At 35.4% G+C, this 27,343-nt stretch overlaps 4 long non-coding RNA genes across 4 annotated transcripts in view; all 4 read right to left on the bottom strand.

The window, feature by feature from the left end:
* Positions 1–23,410, bottom strand: part of LOC114539194 — a 40,924-nt gene extending 17,514 nt beyond the window's left edge. The window contains exons 1-2 of the long non-coding RNA XR_003688847.1: positions 23,109–23,410; positions 20,412–20,623 (exon numbers count right to left, since the gene is read on the bottom strand). This is a non-coding gene — a long non-coding RNA (uncharacterized LOC114539194). The remainder of the gene's footprint in view (positions 1–20,411; positions 20,624–23,108) is intronic.
* Positions 568–19,019, bottom strand: LOC114539192. Its single transcript, XR_003688846.1, has 6 exons — positions 18,930–19,019; positions 9,438–9,536; positions 2,492–2,631; positions 1,828–1,986; positions 847–1,009; positions 568–646 (listed from the first exon to the last, which is right to left on the bottom strand). It is a non-coding gene; the product is annotated as an uncharacterized LOC114539192 (long non-coding RNA).
* On the bottom strand, positions 10,029–12,899 carry LOC114539195. The gene is made up of 3 exons (XR_003688848.1): positions 12,714–12,899; positions 10,877–11,079; positions 10,029–10,086 (listed from the first exon to the last, which is right to left on the bottom strand). It is a non-coding gene; the product is annotated as an uncharacterized LOC114539195 (long non-coding RNA).
* LOC114539196 lies at positions 14,122–15,484 on the bottom strand. The gene is made up of 3 exons (XR_003688849.1): positions 15,161–15,484; positions 14,230–14,345; positions 14,122–14,153 (listed from the first exon to the last, which is right to left on the bottom strand). It is a non-coding gene; the product is annotated as an uncharacterized LOC114539196 (long non-coding RNA).
* Positions 23,411–27,343: the final 3,933 nt, after the last annotated feature.

Here is a 27,343-nt window from a genome sequence, read left to right as displayed (position 1 = left end):
TCACTTTTTCAGAGCTTAGAGAGATTGCATGTAAGGGCAGCAAAGATAATTTATCATTTAGATTGGTACACTCCTACAAGTGAAGTTTTGGAGAAATGCAAATGGAGTACATTGAACGATATTTACATACAGAAACTCCTAGTCTTGGCTCATAAGGACTGCCATGGCTATTTACCGCCTACAATGAACGATTTATTTGTTAGGTATTCGTCTAAGTATAATTTGAGAAGAAAAATGTCATTAACATTACCTAAACCAAAAACTGATTTTATGAAGAAATCTATAGCATACCAATCCATAAAAGAATGGAACGTTCTTAATAATTCAGCGAGACTAATCACAGACATAGGTGCCTTTAAGATGCATCTGAAGAGCACTTAATGGGCTATTTTAGAGTGTAAATATGATTCTTATTAATCGTAGTTATATTTTATAATGTTATTATTACTTGTTATAGGTAAAATTATTAGTTAGAGGATAAATTAGGCACGACCCCATCAGCTGTAGCTGCGTGCAGACCTATCGTGGGTAAATAAATGCTATTATTATTATTATTATTATTATTATCTCTTTGTGTCTTCAAAATGTGGATAACACTATCCTTGTGAAGCAGTTTACGTTTCTGTTGTTTCACTAACGATAACGCCTGATGTGAAAAAATACAGAAGAGTTCTATCAACCTGAATGTTGACATTGAAGTCCCTGATGATCAGTTTAGTAACATTATATCACTTCATATGGACCTTGTGGGGCTGAAACTTCAACGGGATTTCAAATTGAGTGGGGGTAGGGTAGAGGCAATGGAAAGGGGTATAACTTACTATTTACATATTCATATATATTCACCTCTTCTTCGCCTTGTGTTAAATTCTTAACCAGTTTTTCTTGTTTATCATACCCAGTTCTCTCTGTCTCTTCACATCTGCGCTGCTAATCTAACTCTAGCTGAGCCCTAGAACGTTCCAACGACGACTCTCTCTCCAAAGATAAAGACAACTCTTTCTGCCTCCTAAAGAAAAAAATTGTTGGATCAAGACCTGAATTTACATCTGTAATAGAAATCTTCAATACAATAAACGACTAGTAATATCAACACAAAAATAGGATCCGAAATTGCGGGTATGTTTTTTTTTACGACTTTCGATCAAACTTTTTCACTTTTTCTTTACCTTAAAATATCGTTTGTTATCAATCCTTATTTACACTGTAGTACAATTAGCAATTATTGAATGAGGTTGAACATGATATGAAGAATTATCAAGCCGAAGTTTGTCATTATCAACCGAAGCGAAGGCTGAGGTTGATAAAGACAAAACTGAGACTTGATAATTCTTCATATCGTGTGAAAACCGAGTTCATTATATGTTTTATTATTTATTTAAAAGAATGAACATGTATTCCTCAAAGTTGCCGAACCTTTCACTTGAGGAAGCCATTGTGTTGATGTCTTCACCATTCGTGTGACGTCAAACGTGGGATACGACTATTTATCAAACTAAAAAAGTCGTATCACACGTTATGACGTCACACGTTGGATATGACGATTTCACACATGGCTATTAGCCAATTACAGACTGTGAATTCTTTTAAATAAATAATAATATTAATGAACACATATATTTGCACTTCAGCCCAGCAAATGAGGTGTTTTAGACGGATGGATTAAATGGCTTCAAATAATAACCAGGTTTATCTGATCAGATATGTTTAAGCCCCGTGAAAAATCACCTCATACGGTGAGCATGCAATTATTGAGGAGCGTTTTACGATAGGTCGGAATTTAACAACAATCGAGAAAAGAAAGTTATATTCAACGTTTATTCGCACCTCTCAAAATCATTTTTTCTCTGCACGAGTTCAGATCACATCTTGGCATCCTGTTGATGCAACGTTTCCAATTCAACATCCTTTGCTACAGTTAATCTGGAATATTCCTGGTTCTGTTGGTCCATGTTGCTCTTTAAGTTTGCGATTGATTGATTTAGCCTGTGTAATAAAAAAATCAAGTCGTTCCTCTCGAATTGTTAAAAAGTTGTCGAATTTCAACATCAACTTGTTCAAAAGCACTATTCTTGAACGGATGAATTCATGAAAGTCATAATAAGGCGTTCCAACAGCCCGGTATTATAGGTTAAATATGGTTTTTCGGTTCAAAAGCGGATATATTCTAAGTTTTGAAATAGAAATGCCCTGTGGCAGAGCTTAGATTAGTAAAAATAAATTAGAACAGCTCACATTTGTATTTTGGACATATTGAGGATAAAAAATATTTTCAAAAAAAGCTACTCGTAGACACGAGACACGAGTAATGAACCTTTGGAGGTTCACAATCGAAATAAATAATCCATTTCGACTTACGCCAGATCCGTCAATGAACATACATTGGTACAGAAATCAGAAATGCATAATGTGATTGATTTAGGTAAGAACCCATTTCAATATACATGGTCTTGTCCCCCGTCCTCCCCCTGAGGAATTTCATAAAGCTTACGTATGTATTGTGACATCACTTTCCTTCAGTTTGTCCACAAGTCTCCATTCCTTTTGACGATGTTCCTGTTCTTTAGCTTCGAGTTGGTTTTGTAATTTGCGAATATTCTGTTGAAGTTGTCTTTCTTCCTCAGTGAAACCCTGGAATGAACAATCACAGACTTAAATAATGTTAAAGCATCATTGGGATGATCGATATATAGCTAATATACCAGGAATGTATATACGGCTGTACATATTGTATTGTACAACCCAATTGTTGCGTCTTTTTAATAACTAGACACTCAAAAAACTACCACAAGAATTAATGTTTGGTATCTTGTTCTACGTGAACATTTCTTTGTTGGGGTTTTGTCCATAATGAAGCGACTTGCAAATCGCTGTAACCACAATGTTAAGGCCCTGTTACACTGCGCAATTTTTCTTGCAACTTGCAGTGCAATTCTACTTTTGAAAGATGTATGTAAATTTGGGAATAACAAAACTTTTGTCTTCATACACTTCACGCACTTTTCTTCTGCAAGACTAATAATTTAAATATCTTAGCAGTGCAATTGCATTGCAAGTTGCAAGAAAAATTGCACCGTGTAACATGGCCTTTAGTACTAATTACCAGTGAATTCGAATTATGGCAGTCTGAAAGGGATGTCTAAATAGAAATCCATTCTGCAGAATTTCATAGATTTTATTTATCAACAAACCAACTTAAATGCAATTCTCATGCAACATGCAATGATCATAGTTAACTGGTTTGAGTTATTCGAAAAACAGGTCATTTGATCTGAAGGTTATGTTCATCTAAATAATTGTTAATGAACAGGCATATTGAGGTTTTTATGGTCTTAGGCAATGGAAAAATTTTCTGAAAAATTTCACAATCTAGAGAACAAAGGTCCTGTGTTTCTTGCCATTTGCCGAGGAAAAGTATGGGGTCTACTGCATTTTTCCATTGTATTAAACCAAAGTCTTTAAACACAGACATTTAAGACAGCTTGTCAGGTTTAAAAGCTGTAAGTTAATCTGCTAAAAATGTGTCAGATTTGGTGGAAACAGGTATTTTTCATGTCCAGAGTCAACAAATATAATCCTTGATTCTAATTAAAATCCTCTAGTATAAGTAAACAGCAAAAAGTCATTTTCATATTTCAAGAAAAAAAAACTCATTTTAATGAGTTCAAATTTTTTTGAGAGAATTATAAGAAAATTTTCTTAAAATAAGAAAAGTTGCACGCAAATAATTTTTCAGTTTAAGAAAATTTTCTTGAAATTAGTCCAAAATTTCTTATAGAATGTTTATAATGAGAAAAATTTTCTTAAGATATTTTTCTTAATATAAGATATATTTCCAAGAAAATATTTTCTTATTATAAGATAAGTTAATTCTCAAGAAACCCTAGAAACTCTGACATGATATTTGTTACATGTATGAATGTAATGTAAATTTACTAAAATATTCATGAGTCATAATATAGAATACACAGCAGACATTAATACATGAGAATTATAGGTCCTACATGATTATATAGAAATACAGAGAAATGATCATATATAATATTGCACTCAGGCTTTGAAGGTTATGTATTTGTCCAGTGCTTATTTGACATGTTTTTAAATATCAATTATTGCAGTACAGATCAATTATTGCAAAAGATTTTTGTCGTCCTTAAAATCAGATGAGACATCATCAGATAAAGTTGAGAGTAAATAATTTAAAAATTGTGAAGTAAATCCTAAGTTCACACTTAAAATAAAACTTTGCAATCGTGTTAGGAATTGAGTACATCAAACAAAAAATACTAGTAAATAATAATTTAGCTACTGTGGGGAATTTTAAGCTATTCTTTAGCTATCCCCTGCTATACCGGCATCTTTAAGAAAACTATTTTAAGACTATTATCAAATATGCCCATCCTCCAACCCATTCTACACTGCTTTTCTACCTCCCTATGATAGTGTAAATTCCAATCAATTCACCATGTAAATGCATGTAATTGATTCAAACAATATATAGATAGAGGTCTTATCCAATGAAATCAAATTGTGTTAAATCCAAAAACTGTCCCTAACAAGATATGGATGGATAAATGTATCTGAAGGCCAAAAAGAGAGCTTTGTGATAATTTTAATGATATAGGCAGACTTTGATGCACAATTTATACCCTTTGGAACAGTCCCAACCCTGCTGTGGAGAAGCACTGTTACATTAACCCCTCTCGATTTAGTATCAATCTGAAAATATAACTCAACTCTTTATAATATCCTACATTTCAAACAAAGACATTAGAAACACTGCCATATGCTGCTCCTTCGTTATATATATATCACAATATTGGACTATTCAATTTTTCTCCTCTGAGGTATTCTAGCCAGGCCATAATTGCTGAGGAATTCTAAGGTATTGTTTAGCTATCCGTACATATATATATATATATATATATATATATATATATAATTATATATATATACACCCATTTGCAAAAACGTTGGCCGCAGATAGATAGATAGACTACATTTGCATGGGATTTCAATCATATTACACAACATTATGAGCATTTTCTTATTTTAAGAATATATATTTTTTATAATTATATATATAATTATATATATATATAATTATATATATATATATATATATATATATATTTATATATATATATATATATATATATTATATATAATATATATGGGTAAGAGTTATGGTGTTCATGAGGTTTAGAAAACACAAACAATCCTGATAACAGATCTCAAAAAGAATTGATACGAGCCTCGGATGTTTTACAAGAAACTCGTGTGTTTCTTGACGTTTAGGTCAGCGAAGGTGTCGATTTTAGTGATATCAACGGTCGTACTGTCGTCATAACTGGACTACCATATCCACTGGCTTTTGATTCAAAGGTGGTTTCAATTAACCACCTAGCTAATGCTGTTTTAATATTCGCAAAAGTAAATTGGGAAACGAGTATCTTTTGAATATCTTTCATCCGATAGTAGAAATACGCTTGGATTTCTGGTTACTCAAGTTTGATTTATTAATAATATGGCTTTTCAAGATCCTCTACTCTGATTGGTTGGTCGTAAAACACATATCCGTCGGTCAATAATCAGTTATTATTACTCCAACAATGGTAAAAATCCATTATTATCTCTAGACATCTTCTCCAAAGTTCAAAAACATTTTTTTGTTTTCCCTCGCATTTCAGGTGGAATTGAAAAAACAATTCCTAGATGAGGTGGTAAGCAAAAGAGAATTTAAGGTTGGTTATAAAGTGGTTCTAATCATTATAATTTTTTTAAGAAATAAACGAAACGAGGAATATGTGGCAATTCGGAACTCCAAAGTTAATTTAGCCCGTGTTCAAATCTCTATATAAATTCGTGACTGTATATAATCTCTGAGTCATATATAATTGTTTATTCCATTACTACCACAATAGTTTATTTAACTCATAATCGTGTATTTTTATGGATTAAATGGTCAACAATGGTATGGTCAGCGGGCATCTCGAGCTGTCAATCAAGCCATTGCTCGTGCATTTACGTCGTAAAAAAGATTTTGTGACGATTTTGGGTCGGATTACACAAAACTCTGCTAGATGACCCGCATATCCGTTCTAATCTGATACCTAGGCTCATTTTCCAAGGTTCTGCCAAGAAAGAACAAAAGCGGAACTGCCAAAAATGATGTAGCGGTATATTTGTATATATCCGACGTTTGGAGGCCTTCAGAGAGAGTTCAGACGAGCAACTGAATTAGTGAGTTCTTAATTGAACTATAATAAAGAACTATAATAATTTTTACGCCACATCAATAACTTGAAACAGCTTATAAGATCAATGGTTGTACTCTGACGAACATTGCTATCCGTGAATTGGTTAAGTTTTTGAAGAACGAAAATCATGAGAGTAACGACCGTGAACTTACTAAACTATATTTGAGTGGCAATCGTTAAACAGCTGAAGCTGCTAACGATTTATGTGATGCTCTGAAGAGTGGCACCTGTAAATTTACCAAGCTAAATGTAAGAGGCAGTGGTTTAACAGCTCAATGTGCAAAATATTTAAGTGATGCTCTAAAGAGTGGCACCTGTAAACTTACCAAGCTAATTTAGCTAAATGTAAGAGGCAGTGGTAATAAACTGCATGTAAGTGGCAATAATTTAACAGCTCAAGGTGCAAAATATTTAAGTGATGCTCTGAAGAGAGGTAGCTGTAAACATAATAAACTAGATGTAAGCGGCAATGGACTAACAGCTCAAGGTTCTGAATATTTAAGTGATGCTCTGAAGAGTGACAACTGTAAACTTACTAAATGAGATGTAAGTGACAACGCTTTAACAGCCGAAGGTGCTAAATATTTAAGTGATGCTCTGAAAAGTGACAAATGTAAACTTACTAAATTAAATGTAAGTCGCAATGGTCTAACAGCTGAGGGTGCTAAATATTTAAGTGATGCTCTGAAGAGTGACAGCTGTAAACTTACTAAACTAGATGTAAGTGTCAATGATTTAATACCTGAAGGTGCTAAATTTTGAAGTGCATGATGCTCTGAAGAGTGACAACTGTAAACTGATTTACTAAATGTAAAGTCCTAGTGGCTGCAATCAGTTTAAAACGCGTAAAATGTTGTCAAATGTTTTTGTTGAGACTTACGACGACTTGTCTCTTGTACAAACAATTTTTTTTTCAAACAAATTTTTTTTCCCGATATTTTTGGTCGATTATATTTTGCCCAACTGGATGAGACGTTTTATGAGACAAAAGATAAAATGCAAATTTTCAGCCCAGACTTTCATCGCTCTCTTTCGAATGTGTTAAGTCAAGCTCATCTAATGGATTAGTTCCGCCTTATTACTCGGGCTACCGTAGGTAGCGAGGTTGCCGTAGGTAGACGGAGTTATAAAATGGGCTCGGTTTTTTCTTTTGCGTCGCGAGTTTACAAAAATCACGCGTGGGCGGCACGAATTCTTCGAACCAATTGAAATCGTCCTAGGATCGTTTCTCGCGCGGGTGTCACGAACATGCCATGTCACTACGAGATAACTGTAGCCCGAGTGATCCGTGATCGCCTGAGTAGGCATCTTGTTGTTATATTTCAAAGAAAAGCGATCGCAAAAAGTCGATCAAGCGACATTTTGCACCGTCTGGAAATCCGCCTTAAAGCCTAGTTTCGATAGTGAGGTCGTTGTCTTTCGCTACCTGTCGTTTGGAGTAACCTTGAAAGACCAATATACCGATACAGAAAAACCGAAAACGACAGTGTCGTTGGGATAGAAAAAACCCCTATCTCAAAGACGTATAACGACAAGAAACGACAAAATTCTGGTCAAAGCGGTCCGGTGACATACAGAAGAATCTAAAATTTATAACAAATAAGTATGGAATATTTTACTACGTAGAAAAAACTTATATGAGCATAAACAAATTTAGTTGAAGAAGAAACTCCTTGCTAAGGGCCTCCTTTTTGTTTTTGGTATAGTGACGATGTACGAACTGTCGTTTTCGGTTTTTCTTTGTCGTTATCGGTCTTTCAAGATTACTCCAAAGACTCCGAAAGACACGTAGCGACAGATAACAACCTTATGGAAACTAGGCTTCAGTAAACAAAGTAAGCGCAGCACGCGCGCGAGTATCACACGTGCATTGCTTAAAAAAGGGAATTAGAGTTTGTAGTCTTTTTTATAGTATTCTCCAAATTGTAATTCTAATAAGTATTTTGTAGTTTATTATTGTAATTTCACTAATTTGTATGGTAAATTTCTTTGTATTAATTGAAAGTTGTATGTAAACCAAAACTACGTACGGCCCGATTTTTGGTGGACTGTTCAGACAACCCGATATTTTTTTGACGGGCTTAGGGGGGAGGTAGGTGGCCTGCGTAAAGAAACGTAATGGTGTTTCAACCATAAACAAATTCCCAAAATGAGATTTAAATCAATGGGTTTAAATGGCTGACGAGGAAGCTAAGAAATTTGCGGCTGCTGCTATCTTGGTTGCCGGTACGTTGTGGTGAAAAGAAGAAAGGCACGCAAAGACAGGAAACGTAATATGTGGCAAAAGAGTTGGATTGCCAGAAGAAACGAAAGAGGCGCTTATCACGCCCTCGTCCAAGAAATGAGGCTCGAAGACGAAGAAAGCTAACGAGGGTATTTGAGGATGGACACAAATACATTTGAGGTATAAGCCAAGCCAAGTTAAAAGATATGTGTTTTTAAATTTTCTTTAGTATCAGTTTCGTGTTGGGAAGTCAACAATTTCTGCTTTGATACCTGAGGTGTGCAATTTATAACCAACTTTGAAGTGAAGTTCTTCGTAACACCAGAACTATCAGTCAATCCGGGAGCAGTGAAGTTCTTCGTAACACCAGAACTATCAGTCAATCCGGGAGCAGCAGCCATGTATGTTATCTAATTTTTCGCGCCAAATTAAATTTGGAAAGTATGGAGAGTGAAAACGTTTCAGACGTTATGAAAACGTTTCAGACGTTTTTAAACAGGGATAATGTGAAGCCTTGCCGTTTCGGTAGTCCAACGTGCAGCGTAATATTATCCCAACACGAGGAATATATTGTCATAGATTGCTTGCATCCGAACCAGCTAGTTTTTGTTGACGAACCAGACATTGTAAGTATAAGACACCATTTTATTTCCTTGTATTTAAAAGTCACAACAGAGTGTGTCTCTTATTCAATGTCCTTTAATTCGTGTTACTTATGTAAGGCAAGCAAATAGTTCAGCAATATGGATATAGTGCTCGAGGAACGAGACCTGTTGTTAGACCTGTTGAGACTTATATATATATACTTGTACTTGTAATTTTGTACAATTCATATATGTACTTTTACTCTTAATTGAGCCATGTGTTCACTTGTGGGGTTATAGGGAATACGTGTTTTATATAATGCCATCTTAATACAGTAGTCAGTAGATACCAAAACATCCTTAAAATACCTTTATATTTCAACAATTCAGCTGTCAGCTTATTTCCCAATTTTAATCAACTGTTCGCGTTCTTTTGTTAATCCATTAATCCGTTGAGCAGCTTGACTTCTTAAAAAAAAGGAAAACGTTTAAAATTCAAATCTTGGCTAAGTAGTTCAGAATTTTATGAAATGAATTTAGGGTCTCTTATGTGTTGATGAGAAATTTTAGGTTTTCCCGCCGCAATCAATTTTCAGTTTTGGAAAAGATCATAATTTACCAATTGTGAACGAGTTGGAATGAAATATATCTACGTAGACTTTTTAACGTCGTAGCTACCATAGCGTCATAGCTATACTATAGCGTCATAGCTATACTATAGCGTCATAGCTATATCACGCCATTTCAGGTGGATCAAGACAGCAAGGGATAGGCATTCTATATATGGTCTAACAACCGACAGTGGTTGGGTTCCATCACAATTTATATATACATTTCAATTCAGTAGATTTAGAAGGTTCTACGTTCTTAAGATTCTAAACACGAATAAAGATAATATTTCAAAAGCGTCAGAAAGTACACTCACCTTTCTCTCTCTTGTATAAACTGACTCTGGATTGTACGTATATTCAAAGGTTTTCCGTGACTGGCAAGATCCAATTTTAATGCATGCTGACAACTGCAGAAAAGCAACTCCAATAAGAAAAAGCAATCATCTCCTGTCTGTCACACAATTCTTGACTAGATGTTGCTAATACTTCTATACCTGCGGTAGTTTATCTGCGACAAACATTAACCAATATTTCATAAACAATCTCTGCACGAACTCGACTTTCGGTCTAATTACACCGAATACAAAAATTTCGGACATTACGCTCTCAAAACAGATAAATATCAAACAATTATCATGCAGTAATTCTTCGCCTGTAGGCCGTGTTACACCCTCACTCATCGAGTGCGACAACCAAATTTTGTTATCACTGATCAAAGAGAAAGTAATTTCTTAATCGATAAAAAGATCTAAGGTAAAACACTGAAAATAAAGCTCTTATTCGAGTGGAAATACCGCCTTGGGAATGTTATGACTTAGATTGAGATCTCCACTAAAGGCCGTTCGAGTGAGCTTTTAGAATACAGGCATAAGGCTGTCACAACTGATATCTTAGGTTTAGCATTATAGCTGCTCGCTTTGTTACTCAGTGAATCTCCCAGGATGTTACTGACATCCGGCTGATACCTAATCAAATCCTCTCTTAACTGCTTGCGGTTTTAAAAGTACATATAAATTTCGTTCGATCTTGCATTAACCAGCAACACGGTAGAGTACAATTGAAAGTGAGTTCACCGTTAAGCTTCAGACTGTGATACATTTACACGTTTAATTTGTTTTAATGTTATATACCTAAAGAATGTCTTTATATTTCCATTTTGCATCTGCGATCTAGTTATTTAAATATCATCGAACTTACCTGGTTTATTATAATGATACGGCATCAATATTTCTCTCCAAACCCGTTTTGTAAAATTGGTCAGCCTGTTGTCTTGCTTGGGTTACCGGCAGCTTGAGATCAGAGTTCTGCTGCTTCAAAACATTCATTTCTTCGCTGGCCCGACGATTCTCTGTTGTCAACTGATAGTGAAGTTGATCAATGTTTAGTTGCTTCTGACGAACCTGGAAAGAGAAAGAGCGTTGATCATCAATAATCGACACAGCTTTCTAAAATCCATGCAGGAATGTAGCACTCGAATACCAGCGCCATTTACACTATAGACTAAATTTATCGGCACGGCACGGATAAAATTGTTACCAGTGCCCAGTTCTATTAAGTTTTCAGGCTATATATACAGGGTGTATCAAAAAATGTCCCAAATGTAAAATTTCCGTTTTTCAGGATATTTTGCAGAATTTGGCAAATTTTTGTGTTCCTAGAGATAGTTAAGACTTATCTGGTATATCTAGGCAAAGTTTGGTTTTTCATTAACAAAATTATGTTACCGGGGGGGGGTTCCTTTCCACTGATATTGAGAGGGCTTGCGCGTGAAAATGTGAAGCTGAAATTGAGATATTATTTAGCTGTATAAGAGTAGGAAAGCTTTTTAATAAAGTTTCAGGAAAAATAATACATACTGGTAGCAACGCGCGACCCCTAAAGGTGACAAATATTTCATTGCGCGCAGTGGATTAAATGCATCGTTGATTTTAGCGTGACCGATCTCATGTAAGGCTGGGCAAATGAATAAATTAAAGCGAGAAACTGAACACAAAAACAAAGCGATTTATTCGTGATGTTAACCCTCAGCATGTCCACCATTTCATTCTACGCTTGTCTGAGCATGCTAAACACTGAACAGTGGACCGTTTGTCTGTCCATTCGCCTAGATTTGCCGGTGGTAGTGTAGGCGATTTGCAAGAAAGAATTTCGAACGAAATGGATAATTTGAGGCAAGACAGACAAATGGTTCGCCGTTCAGTGTTTACCATGCTCACACGAGCCGCAGTTTGCTTAGAAAGAAATGGTGGAAATGTTGAGGATTAACATCACGAATAAAAATCTTGTTATTAAATCGCTTCGTCTTCTTGTTTCGTTTCTCGCTTTAATTTATTCATTTGCCCACCTTGTATGAGATCGGTCACGCTAAAATCAACCATGCATTTAATCCACTGCTTGCAATAAAATATTTGTCACTTTTAGGGGTCACGCGTTGCTCCCAGTTTGCATTATTTTTCCTGAAACTTTGACAATTTATTAAAAAGCTTTCCTACTTTTAGACAGGTAAATAATATCTCAATTTCAGCTTCATATTTTCGCGCGCAAGCCCTCTCAATATCAGTGGAAAGGAACACCCCCCGGTAACATAACTTTGTTAATGAAAAACCAAACTTGGCCTAGGTGTACCAGATAAGGCTTAACTATCTCTAGGAACACAAAAATTTGCCAAATTCTGCAAAATATTCTGAAAAACGGAAATTTTACATTTGGGACATTTTTTTGATACACTCTGTGTATATATATATATATATATATATATATATATATATATATATATATATATATATATATATATATATATATATATATATATATATATATAAGTATAAATGTCAAGGAAACAAGGCAAATTACTCAAGAAAACTATATCACCAGAGAAAAACTTACTGTGTTACCAGTTTTGCCCAGTTCATGGAAACAAGGCAAATTACTAAGAAAACTATATCACCAGAGAAAAAACTTACTGTGTTACCAGTTTCGTAAGGTTTTTAGCTCGGTTATTAAGCCTTAGACTACATTTGCAATAGCGACTTACTTGTTTAGCGTTGGCCAACATTTCTTCTTTTTCCCGAGCAAAGCGATCCAATTCGGCATGTTTCCTTTTAAAATCCTCCTGTAAGTTGTCTCCCATTCTCCTCATATTTTCCAGTTGTGCTTCGAGATCTGTGACCTTATACTTATGAGTGTTTTCCAAATCAGAAAGCATCCAATCTTTTTCTTCAAGCACTTCTTCAGCTCCCGAGTTCTCAGTTCTCTCTTGTCGAGTTCCTCTTTACATCGACGACTATCACATCGCATTAACTCCAGTTCTTTTGTTAAACTTCAGATCTAAAAAAACCTGTCAATTATTAAAGACAAGTGACAATGATCGACAAACCATCCCACAAAGCACTTTCTAGATATGTACTTTAAACCAAAAGCCTAATTTATGACGGGCAATTAATTTATACGTTTGGCTCGGTAGTCTCGTTTGACCAAATGCACTCGTTTAAGCATCTAGACTACATAGGTAAAATTTTAGCTCAGAGAGCGAATTCCTAAATTCGTCAAGAAGTTAGGGAAAAAGCGAAACCTTGTTGGTAGCAAGATAGTTTAACTGAGGAAAACAGTTACACACACACCTTGTATGTTTACAATGCACACATGTAATATTCTTAGTATTAGTCATCCACAAAATGGCCTTAAACAACTGGTCTATGTGGTGAAATAGTTTAAAGCCACAACATGTAGTGTTTAAAGTGCACAGGAGGTTTTTTGGAGAGAGATGAAAAAAAGGTCCAAGGAGAAGGGAGCTTCAGTAATAAAATGGTGGTAATATTGTATTTGAGGTATATATTGGCAAATGGAAAGCATGCAGATAGGCCTGTAATAGTTGTAATGAGTATAAATTATTACCTTAAGGTCATTTGACAATAAGAGACTTCTTGTTTCATCCAGTTTTGATCGATATTCTTGTTCTTTTTTCTTATTGCTCAATCAAAATTACTGACATTTTCTGGATGACAAACTCTTACAAATCTTTATCTTTGTGCTCTAAAAAATCAAAATGTTGATCTTTAACCAATATTTTAAAAAATGCTTTATTAACATAATCACTGTAACTCATTGTTAATTATAGCCTCAGTAAGTTCTCAAAGTTCATAATTGCACATTGGCATACATTGCATGTAATATCTCTACTGATACTAAAAGGTAGTTTACAGTGACTTCTTCACATCAGTTCTGCTTGTAACAATATGGGTAGACTACTTGATTTAAAATTTCTGAAATTTAGCACATTTTTTACTTTTCGGAACATAAACTCCAGCTCTCATTTAGAACTATAGCAAACCAAAATAGTGTCAACTATTCTGACTGCTCTTGATATTTTTAGAAATGTAGTGAGTGAAAATGTAAACAAGGTGTTTGTTTAAACATGGTTTACATTAATTAGCATCAGTGTACCCTACCTTTAGAGTTCATTAATTATGATCACCTAAAATTTAAATGTCTTTAAGAGCTCTGATGTATTCCAGTTACAAACAATGATTGCATGAGGTGAACTAGATTACCTTAATTGTAGCTCCAGATTTTTCCGATAAGACGAAAGCTCCTCCCGTTCTTTAGCAACTACATTATCTTTCTCTTCTTGAAAAGCTTTAAATTGATTCTGATATTCTTGCAATCTCTAGACATAATTAACCATATCATTTGTTGAACATATCAGAATTAAACATATAGCTAGTGAAGAAAGATAAGCAGAAGAGAAAGCTTGCAGCTCAGCTGCAGCTATTCTGGAACAGTTCTAATTATGCTTAATGGCTGCCCAGTTTGTTCTCAGTCAATTACAGGGTTGCTTTTCGTTGCTAGCTATATCACAGGATAAATTTATTCTTGCACATATGTACACGTATACAGCACAACTATATGTAACGATTGAAATTCAACAAAACTTCATAAACCTTATCGGAGGACTAACTACATAAGGCAACGAAAGGAGTGCCCCAATTAGTAAAAAATTGTTGCCTGCTTCTTGTCATAACAAAGTAAAGTGGGTTTCTTTTTTAAATAAATTTGTTGTGTAACATTTATGTTTTCGTTCCTATACAACAAAACACTTAATGTACACTACCTTTGGAAATAGTGAGTTATGTTTTCCCTTCAGTCAGACTCTTGGAAAAACAAAATTCACCATTTCCCTCGGGAGCATATATTAAGTGTATATTACACAATTGTAACTTCTCTTCATGTAATATAGACAGTTAGCTTTTATATATTTATCTTTTATCAAATGTAATTAATTTCATCTTCACAATTTAATATTAGACACCAATGTCACTATGTTCAACTATATTGCACCAAGCCATTGCAACTAGGGGTTTAAATTAAAAAGCCTGTTAAAGGTTTTAACAGACTCCTAGCTCAATTAATTTTATCCTGTTTTCATTTAAATATTTTTGTATGCAGAATCGATTCATCAAAATAAAAAAATTAAAAATTTACCTTTTGGTAGTGTTTCTGTAGCTCCTCTTTGGACTTCTGTTCATTTTGTAATTTGATGTTGAATTCATCAATCTTCACACACAATTCACTAACTTGAGCAGTCTTAACGTGCTCATCTTCCTTAACTTTACCAATCACCGTATCATATTTCTCTAACTCTTGATCTCGTTCTAATATAGGTTTGAAGTTATACTCAAAATCATCCTTCAACTTACGAAATCTCAACTTTTCCTAGTGTCTGAACTCCCTATCTTTTTCAGCTATAGTTTCTTCCAGTGCCTGAACTCTGAGTTGAGAAGCTTCACGCCATTCTTTTTCCTTCTGTAAAACACGGAGTCTGAATCGTTTGCAGACATTGGTATTTGCAGCATATTAATAACACATTGAGTGCACGAAGGTCATGCCAACTTCAGCACAGTTTGCTGATATATTTCGACAGTTTGCGATTGTTTTGCGGCGGACAGTACATCTAGTATAGTATATACAGCGATTAGCCCGCCTATTTAAGCTTCATATTGTGCTAAAATACATTCATTGAAGAAAATTTCTAATTTCTATAATATTTTTTCTTTGTTTTGGTAAAGCTGTTTTGTGCATTGATGCCCACGTGTGTCACGCAAAACTACGCTGGTCCCGCGTGGTCGGAGATTACGTAAGAATAGATACATAGGCGTACATACGCTTTGATCAAATTTTAAAATCCAATCCTGGAAGTCAACCTGTTCATACGATCCAATTTTGTCGGATTGAATTCACTTCTGATGAAAGTTTTATAGTTTGTTGAGTTGCAATATATGTGAAATTTATAAGACGCTTTATGATGTCATGATCTCAGATCAGCTGGTTAGTCATGGCTTCAAATACGTCAAAAGGCGCCTGCACAAACTGAGTAGTTCTAAACTCAAAATTTTTTAATGTAAAACGGACAAAAATAAAATTCTAATTGATTTTGACGAAAAAAAATGCATTTTTACATTGAAATAATGAACTAACTAAAATTTTTCAAATGCCGCAGTTATATGATATGAAGGATATGATAAGCCAGTCTTCAGTGAAGCAAAGGATATGGCTTCTTATTCGTTGATTTTTTCACTCAGATTACCTGGGTATGCAATGCCGTAGAGGGTGACTGACTTTTTTTTCATCCATACCATTCCATCATTTTAATGTATGTTCGCCAAAAAAAACCCCAGACAGGTTTGTGAAATTAGTACTTCCGTTTTGGACAAAAGATGTCGGATCGGCGTAAATTCTTCTTTCAACGAGAGCAACCCCCCCCCCCTTATCACGTACCAATTTGTGTCTAGATTTCACCGTTTTGGAAAAATGATTTCACGAACAATTAAGGGGTGTCGCATTGCTATTTCATTGTCAAAACGTGAACATTGATGCTAGTTGCTCAGCCTTCACAAAGGCTCTAAACTACCTGGAAATTTTTTCAATAATAATCATTTCTATATGACGCATTTCTCGTTTTTTGGGTTTCGCTTTTATTTTGTGGAGCAATGCAAACGAGGCGTAGAAACTTCCCGCCCCCGTGTCGATTACGGCGCGACATTTAACACTATTTATATTAACAACTACGACAGGATAAACGACAGAACTATAAGACTAAGTAGCATTTCATTAAAGGGCGCAGCAGGAGGCTTCGTATCACCCGGGAGGTCACAAATCGAGGTATGATGTCTACGCTTACATTTGGTACAAGAAAATCGGCTTCGGCAATCAGAAGCACAATGATCGGCACGGTTAAAACACAAATGCTTATCCCTTAGATACTTCTTTCGTTCCGCAGACGTAACCTTTAATACGCCTTAAACGGCGTTCACAACACGGATCGAGTAAACAAAAAAAGCGGGCTGTGTCAGTGTGTCGTTTTGCTTGCGTACATTCGAATATAATTTTGATCAAGTCACAGAATATGTATGCATGCAGTGTCGTTTAGCTTCGATCGAGTATGCTCGGAAAGCGTACATTCACATATACCTGGGTGCACATATTAAAACGCACCGTATGTGTCGTATGTCCTAAAACTGTCCTCACGCACAAAGAAACAGAAAATTGAATAAAAGCTAATAAACGGTCACAAATATGTCCAAATTGATTTACCAAAATCAAGCCGGATTCGCCGCGTGGAAGAATTAAGTCTTGCGCGTATTTTACCGTTTGACTTTTTTTTCAAAGCTTTTGGCATATTTACAGTGTTTCAAAGCGATCTTTCTTCCGTAAATAACCGAAATTTCCATTCTCAATGGCGTAGGGAGAATACCGAGATTGGGGGGCGGGCTCTAACTAATAAATAGAAAGGGCAATTAAAAATATGTATAGGGACGGTTTTATTGCCAAAGCACCAAAGACACGACTAGTAAGTAGTGACTGTAGTGTGGTTTATATTCATCATGGTCTACACAAAGATTAGGAACGGGTAAGTGGGCGTACCTGTAGGCCCTGGGCGTACATTGGAAACAAAAAAGGCCACCTTCGATTTTAAAGTTGTATTTACAGAATTACCATTTCCAAAAAGGCATTTTTCACCAAAACCCCGGCACTTTTGGGCCCTAGGATTTTTTTTTTGGGGGGGGGCACGTGCGTAGTATCAAAATTCTTCGTCGTTACTGATAATTTCGAAATCACTTGCTTCTTATGTCCCGCGTTGAATAAATGAATTGGTATAAATACTTTGATGATGATAATTTTGTTTCTTGTCTAAAACGCACAAAACTGAATCTTATCCCTAGCTTCTACATTGTAATATCAACGTGAAATTCGCCATACGCCTAGTTATATGCCGCCCAGGTGAAGAAAATGGTTACGGTGCGATTGTTTTGTAATTTTAATCTGCAATACAATTTTATTTCATATTTAAATGGCAGGACACATTAAACGAATGTTTAGTCCACTTGTTTTTCAACAATTCCAATTGAAAATTTCCCAATATGCTTATAACCGACCTGCGTGTGCCCAGACGTTTTGCCGCAGTGTTCTGGGGCCCGGTAACGTGTCACTACCCTACATGTGGTAGTGACGTAATCATCGCGGGTTCTCTTTGCACATGCATGCAGTTAGTCTTTTGCGAACAACAGAAGCTACGCGTCATGACTATAGGAAAAATGTATTCAATTCATTCTTACAGTAATTTATTTCGACTAACGTCTATATATTAATGCCATTTTAATAGATATACCAAAACATTCCTTCAAATACCTTTATATTTCAACAATTCAGCTCTCAGCTTATTTCCCATTTTAATCAACTGTTTGCGTTCTTTTGTTAATCCATTAATCCGTTGAGCAGCTTGACGTAGTTAGGTGTGTAATCCTTCAGCTGACGATACAACTCCCTTCATACCAAAGATTTCTGAAAAAAAGAGGAAAACGTTTAAAATTCAAATCCTGACTAAATCATTCAAATTTTATGAAGTGATTTTAGGGTTTGTTAAGTGTTGATGAGAAATTTTAGGTTTTCCAGCCGCAATCAATTTACTGTTTTGGAAAAGGTCGTAATTTACCAATTGTGAACGGTTTGGAATGAAATATATCTGCATAGACAGGCGTCATAGCTATATCACGTTATTTTAGGTGGACCAGGACAGCAAGAGATATGCATTCTATATATGGTCTAACAACTGACAGTGGTTGGGTTACATCATGCACGATCTATACGTTTCAATTAATTCAGTAGATTTAGAATGTTCTACGGCAGTCGTGATTATTAAGATTCTAAACACAAATAAAGATAGTATTTCAAAACCGTCAGAAAGTACACTCACCTTTCTCTCGAAGGTCTTGTATAAACTGACTTTCTGGATTGTACGTATTCAAAGGTTTTGCGTGACTGGCAAGATCCAATTTTAATGCTGACAACTGCAGAAAAGCAATGAGAAAATGCAATCATCTGCTGCCTGTCACACAATTCTTGACTAGATGTTGCTAAAATTTCTACCTCAGGTAGTTTATCTGCGACAACCATAACCCATACTTTTCATTAACGATCCCTGTAGAAACTAGAATTTCTGTCTAATTACCCCGAATACAAAAATTTTGGACATTACGCTCTCAAAACAGATAAATATTAAACGATTATCAGTAATTCTTCCGTATCCACACTATCGCCTGTAGGCTGTGTTACACTCACACTCATTGAGTGTGACATACAAATTTTGTCATCACCGATCAAAGAGAAAATTATTTCTTAGTCGATACAAAGATAAATTAGGTAAAATTAAGGTAATTAAGGTAAAACACTGAAAATTAAGCTCTTATTCGAGTGGAAATACCGCCATGGAAATGTTATGACTCCCACTCATAAAATTTGAGTGAGCTTTTAAAATACAGAATTTCTTCGCTAACTCGAACCCCCAAGGGCAAAGGAAAATTGTTCGAGTTACCGCGGGGGTTCGAGTTTACCGGAGTTAGTGTAATATTACATTTATTATATATAAGTAATACAATAAGTTATAAAATCCAATCGAATCATTCTTCAAGAGATATCATGCCTACCAATATGGTCACCGAAACTGGACGACATTTTAAAATTAAAAAGATCGAGTGTGTGTTAAAAAAATTCAATGTGTTAACATATTCAATTTACGCTTTGGCTTTGGTTAGTATATTCAATTTACGCTTGCATTTAAAAACAATTTATATTCACAGAACGCCGAAAGAAGGAGAGTAAATAAGATCATAATTATTTGTCCGGGCTAGCATGCAAATTAGCAAACATATTTTAATGCAAGCGGATATTAGAAGCCAATTGGACAAAAATACTAGCTAATCGCAATTTTTTTCATTATGAATGCGTGATTATAATCCAGATTTCAATTTTTTAAACGGTGTTTAAGAAAACCGGAGATTATTTTAATGTCTGTAATGTTTAACACAAGTGAAAACCCGTTGTTCGAGACTGAATGAAATTTACCTTGTGCGATATATAGTTTTTATACATGGGTGCCGTAAAAATGTGTCTCGTTCTTTTGTTGCTAAACAAAGTGGCTCAGATGGCAGATCATTAGATTAAGTTAAAGTGAGCAAATTATCAGTACAATTTTATCTACGATGATATTTGCATACATTCAACAACCAAAACATCTAAAGTAGCAAGAAGCTCTTTATAGAATGATGTAGTCAATTTATTAGCACGGGACAGCTAAAATTGGTGCCTGCGTCCAATTTGATGCACAGCAATTTAAAGCACAGCGCATCCATTTTGACCGTGCCAATAGTTTGCAGCTAAAATTTACTGGTTCACTTACTGATCAAAACCAATCTCGTGATATATTCTTTCGGCATTCGCGTTAGTTGATATGAAAATACTTTTTGTCAAGCCAATCAACCACATAATATTCTTTTGAGAGAGCTGTCCTCGCAGTCAGTTCCCAACGACGTGAAATTCTATGACGCCACGCTTCTCTTCACGACGAGCTGCCTCGTCTCGTCCAATGTGTCACCCAGGGTAAAAACCGTGCTGTAAGTACATAGTTTAAACGAAATTGACTTTTTGTTTTGAAATTGACATCTCCGAGACCTTTGTGTAGACCGTAAATATACAGTTGGTATTCAGTTAATAATGAAAACTGTTTAAAGTTTGTCAAATATTTTCACTAAATTCTTGGCAAGCTTCCTTCAGTAAATTAACCTGCACACGCTGGTTTTACTTCTATTTTCAATTTACAACAATTTCATGAAACAACTCTCGTAAAACAATCTAAACGATCTCAAAACGCTCTAAGACAGTCTGCATTTATAATAATAATACAGCTCCACACATTTACTTATAGTCCCGGGCCCGGTTGTATCAAGGCCGTTTAGCTTAAACGGCGGATAAGTCAAAATTAAATAATACTCTTACATCTCTCTTGAATGGGTCAACTATCCGTCCAAAAGGAAAATCGGAATTGAAAAGGCAAGTAAATCTTTGGAACTGTTGTAGAATATGATAAACTGACAAATTCGCAAATATAGTAAATTTAAATCCAGTGGCAATATGGCGTTTTACGGCAATGATATCCTAGTTCGATAAATCTTATTAAAATGGAGCTTTCTTTCAACGTAGGTGTAAAGGGGATTGAAGATTTATAAATGGCTATTCACAGCCAAACTTCGTTCTACATAAAACAAGTGATGTTCAGCTGTGGTTTGCTCTATACACTTGATCGTATTTCTTCGCTTCACTATCCCGTCCAACAGGAAAATCAGAATTTAAAAGGCAAGTAAATCTTTGAAATTGTTGTAGAATAATATAAACTGACAAATTCGCAAATATAGTAAATCTAAATCCAGTGGCAATATGGCGTTTTACGGCCATGATATCCTAGTTCGATAAATCTTATTAAAATGGAGCTTTCTTTCAACCTAGGTGTAAACGGGATTGAAGATTTATAAATGGCTATTCACAGCCAAACTTCGTTCTACATAAAACACATGATTTCAGCTGTTGTTTGCTCTATACACTTCGAATATTCTCATCAAATGTATGACAGTATGATCGTATTTCTTCGCTTTACTATCCCGTCCAACACCAAAATCGGAATTTAAAAGGCAAGTAAATCTTTGGAACTGTTGTAGAATATGATAAACTGACAAATTCGCAAATATAGTAAATTTAAACCCAGTGGCAATATGGCGTTTTACGGCCATGATATCCTAGTCCGATAAATCTTATTAAAATGGAGCTTTCTTTCAACCTAGGTGTAAAGAGATTGAAGATTTATAACTGGCTATTCACAGCCAAACTTCGTTCTACATAAAACACGTGATGTTCAGCTGTTGTTTGCTGTATACACTTCGAATATTCTCATCAAATGTTCTTCGCTTCGCTATCCCGTCCAACAGGAAAATCAGAATTTAAAAGGCAAGTAAATCTTTGAAATTGTTGTTGAATATTATAAACTGACAAATTCGCACATATCCTAGTTCGATAAATCTCATTAAAATGGAGCTTTCTTACCAGGGTATTATGTGTATATGAAAGAAAACAACCTGTATTTTTTTCTGTATATTCTTGTGTTATAGATATCACACAGTATAGACCCTCTGTGATTTATATACAATCATAGTTTCAATTGTGTGAAATATTTCGCATTTCGCCGAGAAAAGGCGCCCGTGGAGTTAGGCCCTTAGAGTTAGGCCCTTAGAGTTAATATGTGGTTATCAACATGTTTCATTGTGAATTTTAAAATTTAGAGAATGGCATCGACGATATGCCTATAGAAATGTCCATTGCAATAATCTGTTTAGTAAAACTCTTGAAGGCTGCTGAACGGCGTTTGCATCAGCGCAAATAAAAAAATAAAACAATGCTGGCAGCAGATCATGACGTTTGTTTGCCCCAGCAACCCTTTTGGACTATAATATGGTTGACATCTAATATAGGATTTCTTCATTTGTCACCTACATTCATTGAAATCTACAAAAGCTTTATAAAAACTAATAGCACTATTATAGAGCACCTGTATTATCATATATTTTTGGAAGAAACCATGTAATTTTGCACTATATCAGTGATGACATAAGCCTTATATGGGGGGCACCTGTTCCTCAACACACACAGTGCCCCCTGGCAAAAATCCTGTTTACAGCCTTGGGGCTAGTTGTTCAAAAGGTGCATGGATAAAGTTATCCACTGGATAGTGACCTAATTTTTCAACTGTCGTAAAAAAGCTTTGAAAAACAAGAAAGCTACTTATGACCCTTAAAAAGAATTTTAACTTCACAACTGTGAAGTTAAATCTTGGCTATGCCAAGTGGTGAAGATATGCCATATATAATTGCCTGGATTTTGCCCATAATTGCACACTGAAACCTCCCACCAGATTGTTCAAAAACCTTATCTGCTAAACAGTATCATTACCTGCTCAACCAATATCAGCTATTCAACCATCAGTACCAATCTGGATCTGTATTTATATATGCTTAAATAGTTGCAATTATAGCATAGTAAATTCATATACCTGCGTAATATATGTTTGTTTCTGTAGGCGAGACCTAAGATCTCTTGCTTCTTTAGCAATGTTGCACCATTTCGCAGAATGTTTCTCGGTGAGCAGTTTTCGTTTGTTACACTCTCTGCGACCTTTCGAGGTAAAGCTTCAGATGCGGTCGAGCGCTTAATTATGGCGCGCTGTTGACGCATTCTTTCTTCGATGACGCATTCGTTTATTCGGGCCTCAAAGTTGGCTTTTTTTCGTGGCTTTTTCACCGGAAGTGACGTACATTGGAGAACAGAGGGACCTGTACATGAAGAAAGAAGGCTGCTTTTATTTTGCAAAACATCCGGACTATCCCAGTGGACCGTGGGCACACGCACCGGTGCATCTCAGCCACTGTGACGTCGTATTTTGTTCATTGCCATGCTGTATCATGGCGGCAAGTAAAGATATGCAAATGTCGATGCAAATGTCGATGCAAATGAAGTGCGATCTTTGCTCTTTGCTTGAACACAATAAGCTGTCCGATATTGAGGCAGTACGGCGTGGTGCTGAAATGAAAGTTTCCACTCCCCTGTCGAAATCGAAGGTTTCGAATCCCTTTAAAGTTGGCAAGGTTGAAAGAGATATTGCCAGTGAATTATATTCCGAAGCATATCACCGAAACACGACAGCGTGGGGCACACCGAGCTCTAAAGTGAGTAATTGTTTACATTACTGTCAGTACTTGGGTAGTTTGGTTATTTTGGTATCCTAGTATTATTGACTATTTATTGCAGTAATGATAATAAATAAAGAATAATATTCTAATTTTGCCAAAATTGGCCCAACAATAGCTCTATATTATATAGTATTAAATATTGTTTATTATATGGCAAGCGCTTGTTTTGGTTAATTCTGCAATTTGATTGGCTGCTGACAGGTCCGGATTTCCCCGTATTGCCCACGGGCAATACGCAATTCTTATTGCCCTGTGAAAACAAGGCAAAACTCACGGCAAAAACTAACTAATCATTACAATGTCTGCATGAAATATGCCATATAATAAAAAAACTTACTAACTTCGACTGTTCGGTCTTGGTCTCGGCACGACCTCAGTTTGATATTTTACCGTACAGACCTCACTCTCAGTCAGTAAGTTCTTACTATTAACTATTAAGCTGTATGTAGTTGTATATATATTATATTGTTGTATATATGATATGATTCATATTCTGATATATGTAGAGGGCAGTCAACAGTGTGGCATATTTTTAGTTCTAGGCACAGCCACAGGCTCGCAGCTGCTCAAATCTAGTTACATTAGATATTACTCAAAAGCATTAAATAAACAAAAATATATACTATAATTAAATATATATTGCTGTTAATTATAACAACTAACACTCTATTTATTATGCTTAGAATGGCAAAGTTATAAATTGTCATTCTCAATTGCATAATATCAATATTAAATTCATATTAATATTTTGCAATATAATTATATCATGGTAAGAACCCAGAAGGTTGTAGCAATATTGACATTTGACAATAATTGACTTGTCCTTAGTACACGGTGATTATAAATTTATTGTCAAGGACCATACAGTAAATGAACATTAGAACAACTTATGTCCTTTAAGTAATATTATTAAACTTATGCCTTTTTAAAACAATATCATAATTACTGTAGAAGGTTTATGTTCAAACTATTATATGTGTTTTTGATCTTGTTAATAATTAAAAAATATTGCAGATAATTTAAATTGTGCATGTTCCTTAAATGATCTTAATCCTTAGAATTGTACGATGGCGTATAATAAATAATGCATTTTTATGCATTTAGGACCAAAGGCAATGGAACTTGGAACCCTATATAGGGCTTGTTCCAAGTTACTTTGTGGCAAAGAGGATCTTTGTTATTTATGGAGAGACCTCACCAGCATTGGAGAGACCTTACTAGCATTGAGCTCTTTAATAAACAGGAGATTTATGCATTGTTTTAGTAAAAAATTGTTATTCCAAATGTTGTTGGGTGCTTTTTGAAAGTGAGATGATTGGCAATGTTGCAAGGTTGAAGATTTTTTATTTATAACAGTTGAAGTGAGTCTGTAATAGGAATTGTGGAATATAAATTGTTATGGTTTGAAAATTATAATTTTAATATGGTACGAATCTGTTTGTTTGTTTATTTTGCAAAACCTTGGTGCAATGTGGATATGTGTGGAATGCTATGGCCAGAATGAATGCCCGTTATTGCCATTCCGGTCAAGTCCCTTTCGTTTGTTTTTCGTTCAAAACTGTAGTTATGTCTCCTCACGCTCCAAGCATAACTCGTGGTAATGAGTGGAGATTGTGTGAGGCGAACTCGTGATTCGTGGTTGTCGCTGAGATCGGTGGTGATGAAATCCAGATAAGAGCATGCTGTTTGTCCGTGTGTGGTTGACTGTTTGTGCGAAATAACAGTGGTTTTTTTCTTCATTTTATTCGTGTATTTTTTGCAAACTATTCGCTCAAAACGCAGGAAATCGCATTTGCGTGGTCCTAGATTTCAAAATTTCCCGCGGGAGAATGCCCCCGGACCCCCCTATTTATGCGAGACTCAGGACGATGCACCGGTCAGAGAATATGCTCGATCCGCCCCTGGGATGAAATAAGTTCCGATTAAATTTCCTGCAGTTACACGTAATTGTAAAGATATGAATCTGATCAGCATAAGTATATCGCTCATGCATATATATGTTGAATTGAGCCTAAATTTAGTGTTTATATTTAATATAGTGAATACCAAACAATATCTGACGATACTGTATACGCCAATGGCAATGGCCGAATAGCCCAATATAAACATCTCTTAGTGGTAGTACCTTGTTGCAGCAAAATATAGTAATGACACGTCTTTGCACGATAACACCTTTGTACGGCACAAATGCCTCTGAAAATAGTCAAGAGAACTTTCATGAACTGTGGGGATTACTACCTTATTTTAAGGGCAAAATATCGCGAGGGTGGTTATACAACCTGTGCACCTATACAGTAGATAGTAAATTATTCAGTGTATCGACCGTGTAAGAAAATGGGTACATGGTATGTAGAATTTGAGCTACAAGCCTATTTACCAACGGTCAATGAAGTCATCTACACTTGCCTTGGCCGTGTGTGTTTCTTGTTCAAGAACCTGGGGGTGAATGCACAGCTTGTCACCTGATCCTGGCACACATACTTTCGGTCTGAAACAAAAATCAATAGAAAACGTCAATTTCAACAGTTAAATCTTCGTTTCCCGGTTTTGCTGACCTAAACGTGAGAAACACAGGAGTTTCTTGTAAAACATCCGAGGCTCGTATCAATTTTTTTGACGGTCTGTTATCAGGATGTGTTTGACTTGTATGTTTCGATCATAGTTTCATGTCCATAGCTTGTTTCATGTCCAGGATGCATGAAATTATTCCTAACTTTTAATTCTAAACCTCACCCTAACCCTGACCTAATTGCTTATACTAAAAGATTTGAATCAGAGGATTATATTCGCGGACACTGGACATGAAATTATTACTTATTTCCACCAAATCTGACAGGTTTTCAGCAGATTCGCCAACAAGCTTATTACTATACAAGGTTTTAAACTTGACAAGCCGTCTTAAATGTATGTGTTTAAACTTGGTATTAATACGTCGAAAAAAATACAGTAGACACCATACCTTTCTTTGGCAAACGACAAGAAACAGCACCCTTGTTCTCTGGGTTGCGAACGTTTTCATAAAATCCTTCCATTGCCTAAAACAGACCATAAATCCTTTGACAAACCTCAATCAGCTTGTTCATTGCGAGTTATTTAGTTGAACATAACCTCCTGATCAAAATGATCCGTTTTTCGTCCTCGTAGAAACGTACAGATGAACTGTTTAACTATATATTCATTTGTTAAAAAGTCTAGTCTTAAGATTTCGCTGGATGGCAATAGAACTAACCTCTGTAAATTCATTTTTTCGTCGTGGCTCAACAAAAATAGTTTTTTGTGTCTCAAGTCGGTTCCATAGACCAAAACTCTTACAAAACAAAGGATAATCATTGTGAATTAACGTAACGGACTAGGATATGAAATATCGTTCCTATATCAGTTTTAACAACACACAAAACCCTAACCGATTTAGAATTTCGACCTAAGGAAGCACTATCAAAAGGTCCAGTAAGATTAATATGTATAAAAATCACATTAGCTGTATTTATACAAGAGACGAACAATTCATCTGGACGAACCTGGGCAAATTTTATATTAA

The sequence above is a fragment of the Dendronephthya gigantea genome, unplaced genomic scaffold (genome assembly GCF_004324835.1).
Source record: "Dendronephthya gigantea isolate DGI-Jeju-01 unplaced genomic scaffold, DenGig_1.0 000196F, whole genome shotgun sequence".
Lineage (NCBI taxonomy): Eukaryota > Metazoa > Cnidaria > Anthozoa > Malacalcyonacea > Nephtheidae > Dendronephthya > Dendronephthya gigantea.
The sequence above is the reverse complement of the archived record's forward strand: the minus strand, read 5'-3'. Positions and strand labels throughout refer to the sequence as shown.